This window comes from Amphiprion ocellaris, chromosome 10 (assembly GCF_022539595.1).
Source record: "Amphiprion ocellaris isolate individual 3 ecotype Okinawa chromosome 10, ASM2253959v1, whole genome shotgun sequence".
Classification (NCBI taxonomy): domain Eukaryota; kingdom Metazoa; phylum Chordata; class Actinopteri; family Pomacentridae; genus Amphiprion; species Amphiprion ocellaris.
In genome coordinates this window covers 30,619,566-30,632,588 of record NC_072775.1, presented here as the reverse complement: position 1 = coordinate 30,632,588, position 13,023 = coordinate 30,619,566, and positions in this window count along the sequence as shown.

The following is a 13,023-nucleotide window of genomic DNA, read 5'->3' as shown; positions in this document are numbered from 1 at the left end:
CTTTGTCTCTTATGTTTAGTGAAGAAAAGATTGATTCACTTGTTTGAATACATGAAACAACCTCATAGGAATCACGTGTTTGCAGGATAAATGCATTCTTTTAAAAAAAAATTACAAAGTGATAAAAATTCCTGTTGAGTTCAGGCGAACTGGCTCGGATTCTTCCAGCTACATTATTTACACAATTTCCTGTTTGTCGTCAGATTTAATTTCTGTTATTACAGTTTTTTCCCCAGACATGCCACAATACCATAAAGGCAAAAAGGGGTGAAAATAAATCACACAAAATGGAAAAAGAACCTTAGAATAATATCTGAAAAACACTACATCTCATATATTTAGTTTACTGTTTGCTTCTCAATGATCACGTGATCATTGTGAGGTTTTTAGTTTCACGCAAAATGAGCAAAACCAACTGAAACGCTTGTAATGCTTTTATTTTTCTCCCCTACGAGTTGAGCTTCTGCTATGTTTTTTTCAGCGGTTTCTGACTGACTGATTCCTCCAACAGGGAAACAGATTGAAGAGGTTGGTTGGAAGATTAAAGGGAAGAAGTCAGAAGGCGGTGACAAGCAAAAAGACAGATAGTTTAAATGGAGTCCAAGTTCTCGGGGTCTGCAGAGAATATTTATCAGATTGCTCTACAGTTTAAAGAGCACCTTGACTCTTCCCACCTCTCCTCTTAATGGGAGATAACACGGCTCTAATCTCTAATGGAAAAATAACAGTCCCCGGAGAAACAGAGCTAATCTGTGACAGAGAAATAACAGCAGAGGAGGACAACTTTTAAAACATGGCTGCCCGCAGACGACGTGCACTTTTAAAGGATTATCCTCGCCCTCATCGCCTTCGCTCTCCACCGAAAACATTTCCGGCTTCTCCTTTCTGGCCGCCTCCACACAGAGGAGTCAGTGTTCATCCCGATACGTATCAGTTATCACGGTCGAGCTTCGCCGTCCAATAATGAAATGATTTTCAGTCTTATCAGGCCGGTTTAAAGCTGGGAGGAAAACATTTCAGAATCCTGATGACCTTTTTCTTTTTGTCGAATTAATTAAAATCCAGCTTTAAATATGCCTGATAAGCAATAAACACTTAAATCTGAACAAAAATAAAGATAGAGATCATTCGGTTTTCTTCCGTGTTGATTAAATCTTCAGAATTATGTAAAGCAGTGAAACATTTTTCTTTCCTCAGCATCCTACTGTGTTTTTTCTCAGCCACTATTGTTGCTGCATGAATGACCCACGCTTACATTTCCCTGACAAGCAGAACCACATATCTTCACATTCAGCAGCGTCGCGAAATCATTACGTTCCATTCACCCCGAAACCTGTCGCTCAGCGTGAATAAATGTTTTCGAAGCGATGCGGAGGAATGCTGAGAAATGCAGCACGCCACACAATAAGACTGTCGACTGCACGAAATGAGGCGGCTGAGCGGTTAAAACTCATCCAAGGTGATGTTTTCAGTTCAGTTTCATCCCTCCACCACCTCCTTTCCCTGTTGTGTTCCTATTTAGAGTGTAATTCCATCAAAAATACCAGAAAACATGGGTGGAAATCTGAACAATGAGGTTAAAAAATGCCTTAGGCACGAAATACATGTTTGTACGTCAGTTGAAATGAAAAGCTGCTGTTGCTGTTCATCATGTAACCTGCACTCCATTCAAAGACCTGGTAAAATGCACTTATTTACTGAGTTAATAAGTCCATATGATGTTTGTTTATAAGCTACAACAGCGGTCTCCAACCTTATTTACACCACGGACTGGATTCAAGCAAGACAGTTTTCTACAGACCGGTCATCGTGCACAAAACAATGAAGAAAAGCCCTCAGAGAGTGCAGTACTCCACCAAGGCTGCTCAGTCATCCATCCATTATCTATACACCGCTTAATCCTCACTAGGGTCGCGGGGGGGGCTGGAGCCTATCCCAGCTGACTCGGGCGAAGGCAGGGGACACCCTAGACAGGTCGCCAGTCTGTCGCAGGGCTACATATATAGACAAACAAGCACTCTCACATTCACACCTACGGGCAATTTAGAGTAATCAATTAACCTCAGCATATTTTTGGACTGTGGGAGGAAGCCGGAGTACCCGGAGAAAACCCACGCATGCACAGGGAGAACATGCAAACTCCATGCAGAAAGATCCCGGGAAAGCCAGGACGCGAACCAGGGATCTTCTTGCTGCAAGGCGAAAGTGCTAACCACTACGCCACTGTGCAGCCCCCTGCTCAGTCATATCATTCCCAATAGATGAAATCTTAAAAAAAAAATTACCTTGCAGTGAGCCCAGACGTGTGTTATGTGTGTGTACTTTATTTACAGATACCGAATTGCGTGACCTAAATATGTAGCGGGAATTGATGGAACTCGGAAAAACCCCACAATTGCAGGGATGAGAATGACAAATGGAAAAAAACTCGGAAAATGTCTGCCGAATGCTGCGTCAGCATCAAGTCTCTCCCTCTTTTAAAGGAAGCTCTTCAGAGACGTTTGTTTTTTAAATTAATTTTGGCAGATTGACGGCTTCATTTAACATCGTGTGGGAAACAAGCACAGACGGAAGCGATAGGAAGACAACCTAGCCATTTTTCAATATAAAACACCCTGCCAACTCCGCCAAAAATAAAACATAAAATAAACCGTTTTGATTCTCTGTGCGGCCCAGTACCAAATGACCCATGGCCTGGTGCCGATCCAGGACCCGGTGGTTGGGTACCATCGAGCTAGAAGACATATCACAAGTAAAATCAGCAGCAAACATTATGGCTGAGCATTTCCACCTTACTGTAGTGAAACACAGATTCTGACTTCCAGGGTTTCATAGCTAACAAACTTAACGAAACCCGTCCTGTCAACATGCAGGGTTGGAGCGAGAAAACAACAGTGTGGTGTTATATCTAAGCCGTTTGAAGACAGGAAGGGATTATTGTCATTGAAAAACTTTCAAAAATGCAACTTTGACAGTCAGAGAAACACCAATCAGACATAACATTGTGACCACTGACAGGTGAAGAGAATAACACTGGCTATCTCTTCATCATGGCACCTGTTAGTGTGTTGAATACATTAGGTAGTCAGTGAACCTTTTGTCCTCAAAGTTGATGTTAGAAGCAGGAAAAATGGGCAAGCGTAAAGGTACGTGCCGTTTTTATAGTCAACATGTAAATGAAAGTATTTTTTTCTGTGATTTTACTAATTATCTGTAATTTAACAAAACAGAGAAACTCCCCAAAACAGCAGCTGAAAAAATTCACATTTTTCAGTTGTTAGTATACATAATTTTAAAATAACTGCTAATATCTGTGAAATAATTATCTCTGCAGATTAGTGTAGTGTAATTTTAGGGTCAAACCTTGTAAAATAACAAATTACTACTTCCACATCAGTTTTTTTTGTTTGATGTGGATGTCATCATTCACACGTTTAGCCAGTTTTGTGGCAACATGTAAATGAATATTTTTGCTTTCTGTGATTTTACTGGTTATTATCTGTAATTTGATGAAACTGGGAAAATCTGTAAAATAATAGTTAAAAGCATTATTTTCTATTTTTCAATCCTTGATATACAGATTTTTATTGTGGATGTTATTTACAGTTTTAGACTGTTTTATCTGGGTTGACATGTAAATTAATACCTTTTTTCTGTAATTTTACCAGATATTTCCTATAATTAAACAAAACAGGAACAATCGGTAAAATAGCAGTAAACTGTCAAAATAAATTACAGTTAAAAAATCATAAAAACATTTTCATTAAAGAGATTTTTCTACAGTGTACTAGCAGTGGTAGGTCAATACAATGGCTAAAACTACATCTAATCAGTTACTTTTAATCATGTCTGCCTTGCTCAAAGGTCCATTAATTATCTTTTAACTTTATTTCTATATTTAGTGAAGATAAGATTGACATAGAAAGTGTAACTGTGGCTAAAAACTTAGCTTACAGGGCCTTTGGGAATAGAAAGTCCTCTCCTCTAACGCTGTCATGAATGAAGAACATCTCGATAGTTCATTTTAATTGATTGTAACGAGCTGTTCAGTCGAGTCTCCTGTGTCAAATGTTAGATTCTCTCAATTAACAAGCCCACACATGAATGAAATGCTGTGCGTTCATTAGAGATTCAGCCGATGAATGAAAGCGGAGCGATAGTGGACCGACTCTGCTCCTTCCTCCATGCTGTAGGTGGGCTGATAATTAGCAGGACCACCTCTGCTGTCTAATTACTCCACAGCTGCTCAAATTATAATCTGTGGGCGGGCTGGATGATTACCAGAAGCCTGCTATGAGAGAGCTATTCCCTGTGGCAGAGCGTCGTGACAAAATATCGAGGGCTTCAAGCTGCACCACAGAGACGCTGCAGCAACTCTGTTTAATGAGAGTTTCTGTGCCAAGAGGAGTTTATCATGAAGTAAAACTAGTTTTTCTGGGTGTTCTCTATGAGCCGTTTGACCTGAGGCACCATGCTGCTGATAGGCGGAAGTGTAGCTTGACACTAACAAACAAAAGACATGAAAAAGCTTTACGTGTTAAATGTCACATGAACCTTGTAGATTAGGAGAATCAAACATTACAGTGGAGATTTTTTATGCTGTTGTTAAGGGCCCTCTATTCATACAGCAGCATTTTGATAGGAAAAAAAAACACCAAATAAACAGTGCTTCAAAAAAGGGCAAATGATGTGTGCTGAACTTTTACTTGGTTCTATGAAAAGCAGCAAAGGTCCTTAAGATATCTAATTTTGTTTGAGCTATTTCCTGTGCAATGACCTCCCAGAGTCTCATCATTGATCCACCTGTATGGAGGCCAAACTTCTGCTCACCAGCTGGAGACGATGCTCCCTGAACGACTGGAAATCTGCTTTTTAACAGCGTCAGGGCTGACATAAACGCTCTTTAATATAAAAAGTGTGTATGTGTGAAAGAAAATCTTAAGAACTAAAGGATGGAAAGTGAAGTCTGACTGCTGGTGGTTTGTTTGGGGGCTAGCTTGGTTTGCAATAGATCAACTACAGACCCCAACGGTGGTTGACCCAAATTTTGTTAGGTGTAGTTGGTCCAGAAGGAAAACAAATCTGGAAACAGTCAGCAGAGCAAAAAAGCAGAAAAAAAAAAATCATATTTATTATCAACTTGAGTTCACCAGAAGGCATGTGTGAGACTCCGAAGTGAAATGGAAGAAAATCCTTTGATCTGTTGAAACTAAATTATCTTGTCCATCAGACTAGACACTATGTTTGGGGGATGCCAAACACCGTGAAGCATGATGGTGGCAGCAGCATAATGATGTGAAGCATGATGGTGGCAGCAGCATAGTGATTTGAAGCATGGTGGTGGCAGCATCATGATGTGAAGCATGGTGGTGGCAACATCATGATGTAAAGCATGGTGGTGGCAGCATCATGATGTGAAGCATGGTGGTGGCAGCAGCATAGTGATTTGAAGCATGGTGGTGGCAACATCATGATGTGAAGCATGGTGGTGGCAACATCATGATGTGAAGCATGATGGTGGCAGCATCATGATGTGAAGCATGGTGGTGGCAGCATCATGATGTGAAGCATGGTGGTGGCAACATCATGATGTGAAGCATGGTGGTGGCAACATCATGATGTGAAGCATGGTGGTGGCAGCATCATGATGTGAAGCATGGTGGTGGCAGCATCATGATGTGAAGCATGGTGGTGGCAGCATCATGATGTAAAGCATGGTGGTGGCAGCATCATGATGTGAAGCATGGTGGTGGCAGCATCATGATGTGAAGCATGGTGGTGGCAACATCATGATGTGAAGCATGGTGGTGGCAACATCATGATGTGAAGCATGGTGGTGGCAGCATCATGATGTGAAGCATGGTGGTGGCAGCATCATGATGTGAAGCATGGTGGTGGCAACATCATGATGTGAAGCATGGTGGTGGCAACATCATGATGTGAAGCATGGTGGTGGCAGCATCATGATGTGAAGCATGGTGGTGGCAGCATCATGATGTGAAGCATGGTGGTGGCAGCATCATGATGTGAAGCATGGTGGTGGCAGCATCATGATGTGAAGCATGGTGGTGGCAACATCATGATGTGAAGCATGGTGGTGGCAACATCATGATGTGAAGCATGGTGGTGGCAACATCATGATGTGAAGCATGGTGGTGGCAGCATCATGATGTGAAGCATGGTGGTGGCAGCATCATGATGTGAAGCATGGTGGTGGCAGCATCATGATGTAAAGCATGGTGGTGGCAGCATCATGATGTGAAGCATGGTGGTGGCAGCAGCATAGTGATTTGAAGCATGGTGGTGGCAACATCATGATGTGAAGCATGGTGGTGGCAACATCATGATGTGAAGCATGGTGGTGGCAACATCATGATGTGAAGCATGGTGGTGGCAGCATCATGATGTGAAGCATGGTGGTGGCAGCATCATGATGTGAAGCATGGTGGTGGCAACATCATGATGTGAAGCATGGTGGTGGCAGCAGCATAATGTGAAGCATGGTGGTGGTAGCATCATGGCATGAAGCATGGTGGTGGCAGCATCATGATGTGAAGCATGGTGGTGGCAACATCATGATGTGAAGCATGGTGGTGGCAACATCATGATGTGAAGCATGGTGGTGGCAGCATCATGATGTGAAGCATGGTGGTGGCAGCATCATGATGTGAAGCATGGTGGTGGCAGCATCATGATGTGAAGCATGGTGGTGGCAACATCATGATGTGAAGCATGGTGGTGGCAGCAGCATAATGTGAAGCATGGTGGTGGTAGCATCATGGCATGAAGCATGGTGGTGGCAGCATCATGATGTGAAGCATGGTGGTGGCAACATCATGATGTGAAGCATGGTGGTGGCAGCATCATGATGTGAAGCATGGTGGTGGCAACATCATGATGTGAAGCATGGTGGTGGCAGCAGCATAATGTGAAGCATGGTGGTGGTAGCATCATGGCATGAAGCATGGTGGTGGTAGCATCATGATGTGGAGATGCTTCTTAGAAGCATTTTGCTTTGTAGAAATCTGCGTTAATTTTGACATGAAAGAAACATTTTTTTGGTAAATGTCAAAAAAGCCAAATTAAATGGACTGTGATTCAATGTAGACAAACAATTAAAGGTGAATATTTTGAAATTCCAGCTTGATTTCGCAAAATCATCATTGATTAAGTCACCATTACACTAGAGCAAGTTGAGATCAAGTCAGAAATTTAACCAACGTGTGACAGCAGCAGGCATTGATGCTTCTTTTTACTTGAGTTCACGACAGCAGGGTTAAGGCCAACCACCATCCAACTTTAACCAGAAACCAACTTCTATTTTCAGCTACTTGACTGACTCACTATTAGTCTTGTAAAAGCATTTTATGGAAACTACACCACTGCTGTCTGCTGATCCTCTGCGTGAGTGACAACATAACCGCTTATACACAATTACAGCATCAGATTCCTACATGTCAGCATCACGATACGCTGCGCTTACTCCGTCATTACAGCAACGCAGAAAAACCTCCCAGCCTGCTTCATCAACATGCATATCCGTCCCGCTAAAACCACACTTGCTCTCCTCTGTCATCCGAGCAGCCACTGATACAGCCGCATATGGGTGTAATTACAGCTTTTAAAGCCGCTGTTTACACGGCCGTTGAGGAGTGGAGGTGAGTAATTGGGGGATTTAAGTCAGCAAAATGGCCAACGTGCCAAGCGGAGGAGGAAATGGGAAACAGAAATGCAGAAAGTGGAGAAAAGAACGGGTGAAGAATGATGGAAAATTCAGATTTCTGGAGGGGTTTTATTGCTTTTTCTTTCACTCTGTTGATGTGATGTATAGGTCAAGTTATAAAACCAAGAGAAATGGAGATGTTGGCGAAGTTGACATTATTTTCTTCAGAGACAGCACTTTGAAACAGTGATCCATGCCTTTGTGACCACTCAGCTGGATTCCTGCAATGCATTTTATATGGGGGTTAGTGAGTCCTCAGTCACTCGTCTCCAATTAGTTCAGAACACCGTTGCACGTCTTTTAACTGGCACAAGAAAATTTGAGCACATTTCACCGATTTTAGCTTCACTCCACTGGCTGCCCGTCCATTTTAGAATACATTTTAAAGTTCTTTTATTTGTTTTTAAATCACTAAATGGTCTTGCTCCACCATACCTCCCTGAGCTTCTTCACCCCTAAACACTGACCCGATCTCTCAGATCAGCTGACCAGCTGCTGCTGAGGGAGCCTAAAACAAGGCTGAAGCTCAGAGGGGATCGAACGTTTTCCGTTGCAGCTCCAAAACTGCGGAATGAACTGCCGCTGCACATCAGACAGGCCTCCTCACTGTCTAATTTTAAAATCTTTCTTAAAACCCCCCTCTTTTCTTTGGCATTTCACGTCACACAAGTTTGTTGTTTCGGTGTGCACATATATTTTTTCTGGGATAGGCAGTCCTGTCTGTTTAGTCTATTTATTGTTTATGTTTTATTGTGTATTTTGCTTTTAGTTCTATTATTTTTATCTAGTTCTATTGTTTTTTCTTAGTTTTATTATTTATTATTTTTATTCATATCCTGTGGTCATAGAAAGGATGTTAATCTGTCTCAGAAGGTTCAAATTATTGGCCTGCATCAAGCAAAGAAAACAACTAAGGAGATTTCTGAAACTACTAAAATCAAGATATAAACCGTCCAACGCATTATTAAAACCCGAAGGATAGTGGTGAACCGTTATCTTCGAGGAACAAATGTGGTCGGTCATGTGGTCTGATGAGTCCAGATTTACCCTGTTCCAAAGTGATGGGGGCATCAGGGTAAGAAGAGAGGCAGGTGAAGTGATGCCCTCTCTAAAGGCAGTCCAATGAAATGAAACATTAGAGTGTGTGACTTTTTTTTTGGCCGGGCAGTGTATAATCCTACAACTGAGACTGATAAAGCACTAAAGCTTTGTGCTTGTTGACCTCATGTTACATATGTGTTCTTATATTTGGTCTGTATTCGAGGCTGTTTAACACCGCTGAGATTGCAGTCAAAAGAATGAGGCTAAAATTGTCTTACATGCTATAAGAATAGGCTGCATCTAAGCAACACATTAAATGGAATATGCACTTGTAATTATAGTCAGATTTCCTCCGGCTTCATATGTGGCAGTGATATTGATAAGCCTATTAACTTGCACATTCACACAGTTGGCAGTTTTCTTGCCAGCTTCCCTTCCTGCTTTGGCTGCAGCAGCTGTGTTGCTTTTAGCCTGTATTACATTTTTTAAATGTATCATATTGGTTTTAGTTTTACAGTTTATTCTTCCGGTGAAAAATATGCAGCTCTGGATCTGTCCATGTTTGCAACACGTCATCTGCTCTTTTTACGTGAACGTTCTCATAGCTACAGGCCAAAACCTTTATGAGTTTTGTGCTTTGTGGAGCTGCGTTGGCGCTTATCTGGTTTAGTGAAGACAAACAATAAAAGGAAATCCTGAGTACACTCAACTTACTTTATAGTACAGGCCTCAGGTGATACAGTTAGAAACACACCAGTCAGCTTTACTAAAAAAAGACGGTTACCAACTCTTTATGAACCTAAACATCTTGGCCTCGGGCAAACTGGTTCAGTCCTGTAACATCTTTGTTTGAACTGCAGCTATGTTGCTTTGCAAATGAATAGCGATGGGTTGTGAGGATTTACAGTCTTAATGTCTTTGTATTAAGTCACAAAGTTTTATTTTGTTGGATAATTGTGTAGCAGCACGACTTTCCAGAGGATGACTCCATTCATCTGGTGACATTACCATGTAAAAATGATAATTTGAACAAACTTTAGCACGCTGAAAGGCTAAACTCAGCTAGAGAACATGGTAAACGTTGAACCTGTCTAACTTTAGCATGTCAGTCTTGTCACTGTGTTTTATTATATTTCTATTATAGAAAAACTCATATTTTTAAATGTGGTCTGACATACTGCAAAGCCAAGCCTCATGCGGAAACGGCGAAGGGCTGAAAAGAAATACAAAAAACTGAAAAGACGGGAACACACATCTGAAAATATCACAACACACATAATGCTAACATCACATCATGAATAACATGCAACAAGCTGTCAATATATGCAGTCAAAGAAACATCGAGCAAATAGCTGAGAGACAACAGCATCAGGCAGTGTGAATACACAAACAGGAGAAGCATGTACAGGAAGTAAAACAACCAGAAAAAGCAAAAACAGCAGCAGCAGGAGAAGCAGAATACAAGGATATGCAGCAAACAGCAGGCAGATTTCAGCCACATTAGTGGGTCAAGAAACAGTTGTGTCCATTACTGAGTGTTTGAAGCTGATTTGGAAATAGAATCGTTCAGTTTTAGTGCTTTTTGCAGATGATTCCAATCTTTGGGTTCAACAGAGGGCTGTATAGCGGGATTTATTGATTCTCAAGCCAGAGTTCGGGTTAGGATTAACCTGCCACATCACCGTGGTAACCGATGCTGCACAGCTAACCTGCACCAGATGAGGTTCTGTTCAGAATTTCTGGTTTAATCGGTCACATGAAGCGTCTCACACTTTCACCACTTCTTTTCCTGACCATACTGTCCCTGAGTGATACTGATTCTCTGCTGAGGAAATACATTAAATCTGCACTGAATGAAGATGTGTAGTAACAGCAGGAAAACTATAAGTGTTATGAACCTACAAGCTGGTACTGCAGAAAATTAGTCTCTTGGCATTTTATCATAGAGAATATTCAATCAATAACTTTGATTTTGCTTATATCCATTCAAAAACTACAGTGATTTCCGTGTATCCTCCATTATGGACAGTGTCAGACCTATTGCACTTCCTGAATATCAAGTTTGAATGTATGAAGTTTAAAGTTTAAGTGACAGGTTTGTGCACACACGATATCCCTCTTTATACTTTACACATAATTTTTCGAGTCACAAGTTGTTTCTGCAATGGTTATTTAAATGTTTGATTCATGTTTATTTCATCACATATTTTACATAGGCTGCACAGTGGTTTGGTGGTTAGCACTTTCGCCTTGCAGCTAGAAGATCCCCAGTTCACGTCTTGGCCTTCCTACGATCTTTCTGCATGAAGTTTTCAGGTTCTCCCTCTGCATGCATGGGTTTTGTTTGGGTACTCCTGCTTTCTCCCACAGTCCAAACATCTGCTGAGGTTAATAATTCTAAATTGTCTGCAGGTTTGAATGTGAGTGTGATTGTTTGTCTCTATGTGTAGCCCTGTGATAGACTGATGACCTGTCCAGGGTGTCTCCTACCTTCACCCTAAGTCAGCTGGGGTAGACTCCAGCCCCCCACGACCCTAATGAGGATTAAGCGGTATATAGATGATGGATTGATGGATGGATGTATTTTTACATATACTACTCAGTAACAAATTCTATTCTACGTGCATGACATTTCTGCTAATAAAAATGAATAAGCATGTTAAATATACATGTGAGATGCACCGGGGTCGACCCATCTGGCTTATAGTTTAAATGATCAACAAATGGTGCTGACAGAAACATCCATCCATTATCTATACACCACTTAATCCTCATTAGTGTTGTGGGGGGGCTGGAGTGTATCCCAGCTGATTTAGGGTGAAGGCAGGGGACACCTGGACAGGTCGCCAGTCTATCACAGGACCACACATAGAGACAAACAATCACACTTGCATTCTCACCTACGGACAATTTAGTTACCAAGCATGTTTTTGGACTGTGGGAGGAAGTCAGGGAGAATATGCAAACTCAAGGAAGGCGGGGGACGTGAATCGGAGATCTTCTAGCTGCAAGGCCACAGCGCTAACCACCAAGCCACTGTGCAGCCTGCACAAACATATGGAGGAAAATTCAAAAAGGCACAAACTACCTTTTTGGAAGAAAAGTGACATAAGCCTCTATAGAAACGGGACTGACCATTGTAGCACAGCATCAGTTTAACCACAGCAAGGATTGACAATACAAAACACGAGTCGCACCACCATCGCTGATAAAATATCACCACATCAAAGCTTATCATAAACTTAACCAGGAGTGACATTTTCAAGCTTTAGAACTGGAAAATGTTGAGCTGAGCTACATCCCTGTGGTATTTATCACCATAATTGAACACATTAACTGTACATCTCACTGTCGACCGAATCTTTTATCACGCTGAAATTCTACTGAACTACTGAAATGATGTTGATCTGAAGGTGGATGTTCATCAATGAAGAGATGACACAGGTAGATCAAATTAAGAGTACATTTAATACGAACGAGCTCGTGATTCAAGCATCATGCGGTGAATGAATGAAGAGAGTTACAATGACTAGATCTTTATAGGTTTCAACATCTGGCATACATTAAGATGCATCGCGTACGAAGGACAAAGAGAGAAAGAGGGAGCCAGGAGGTCCCTAGTCCCTTTAGGTTAACCCACAGGTCAACCTGTGATAGATGATAGCTAAAGTAAACGTTTCAACATATGGTTTCATTCTGTTTAACATTCTTGAGCTAAAGAAAATATATGGAAAGCCCGCATCCCAGAAAAACACATACTATCAACTACTTGGAGATGATTTGATCCTTATAAGTTTTCTTCAGCGAGTCTTTGACGTCAACGCCGATGTTGAAGATGTCAGATATCGGCTTCACATCTGGTCTCTGATCACAACCAACGAGAGGAGATTTAAATAAGTCGAGCAGGGATTGTCAATGTGAGGCAGTTGGATCATCTCGGAACCTCAGGCATCGTAATGTTTAAACAGCCAGAGAGGCTAAGTGGCTCTTCACAGCGAATCATTTTGACATCTGCTCCTGAATGCTCCGCGACTTCTCCGGGATGTTAACAGCCATCAGAAATGTCAGCACTGAAGGATGTGCATCCTCCCACTCTACAGTTTGAAAGAACACATATAAAAGATGTAAATGTATGTAAATTGTCGTGGTTGTTGAGGTGGGAAGTCGTTGCTGTATGTCAGCTTCATTTACCAACGAAACCACTGAGCTCAGTGGTTTTAATTTCTTTGTCGTAAAGAATCCTGCTTTGACAAATTTTC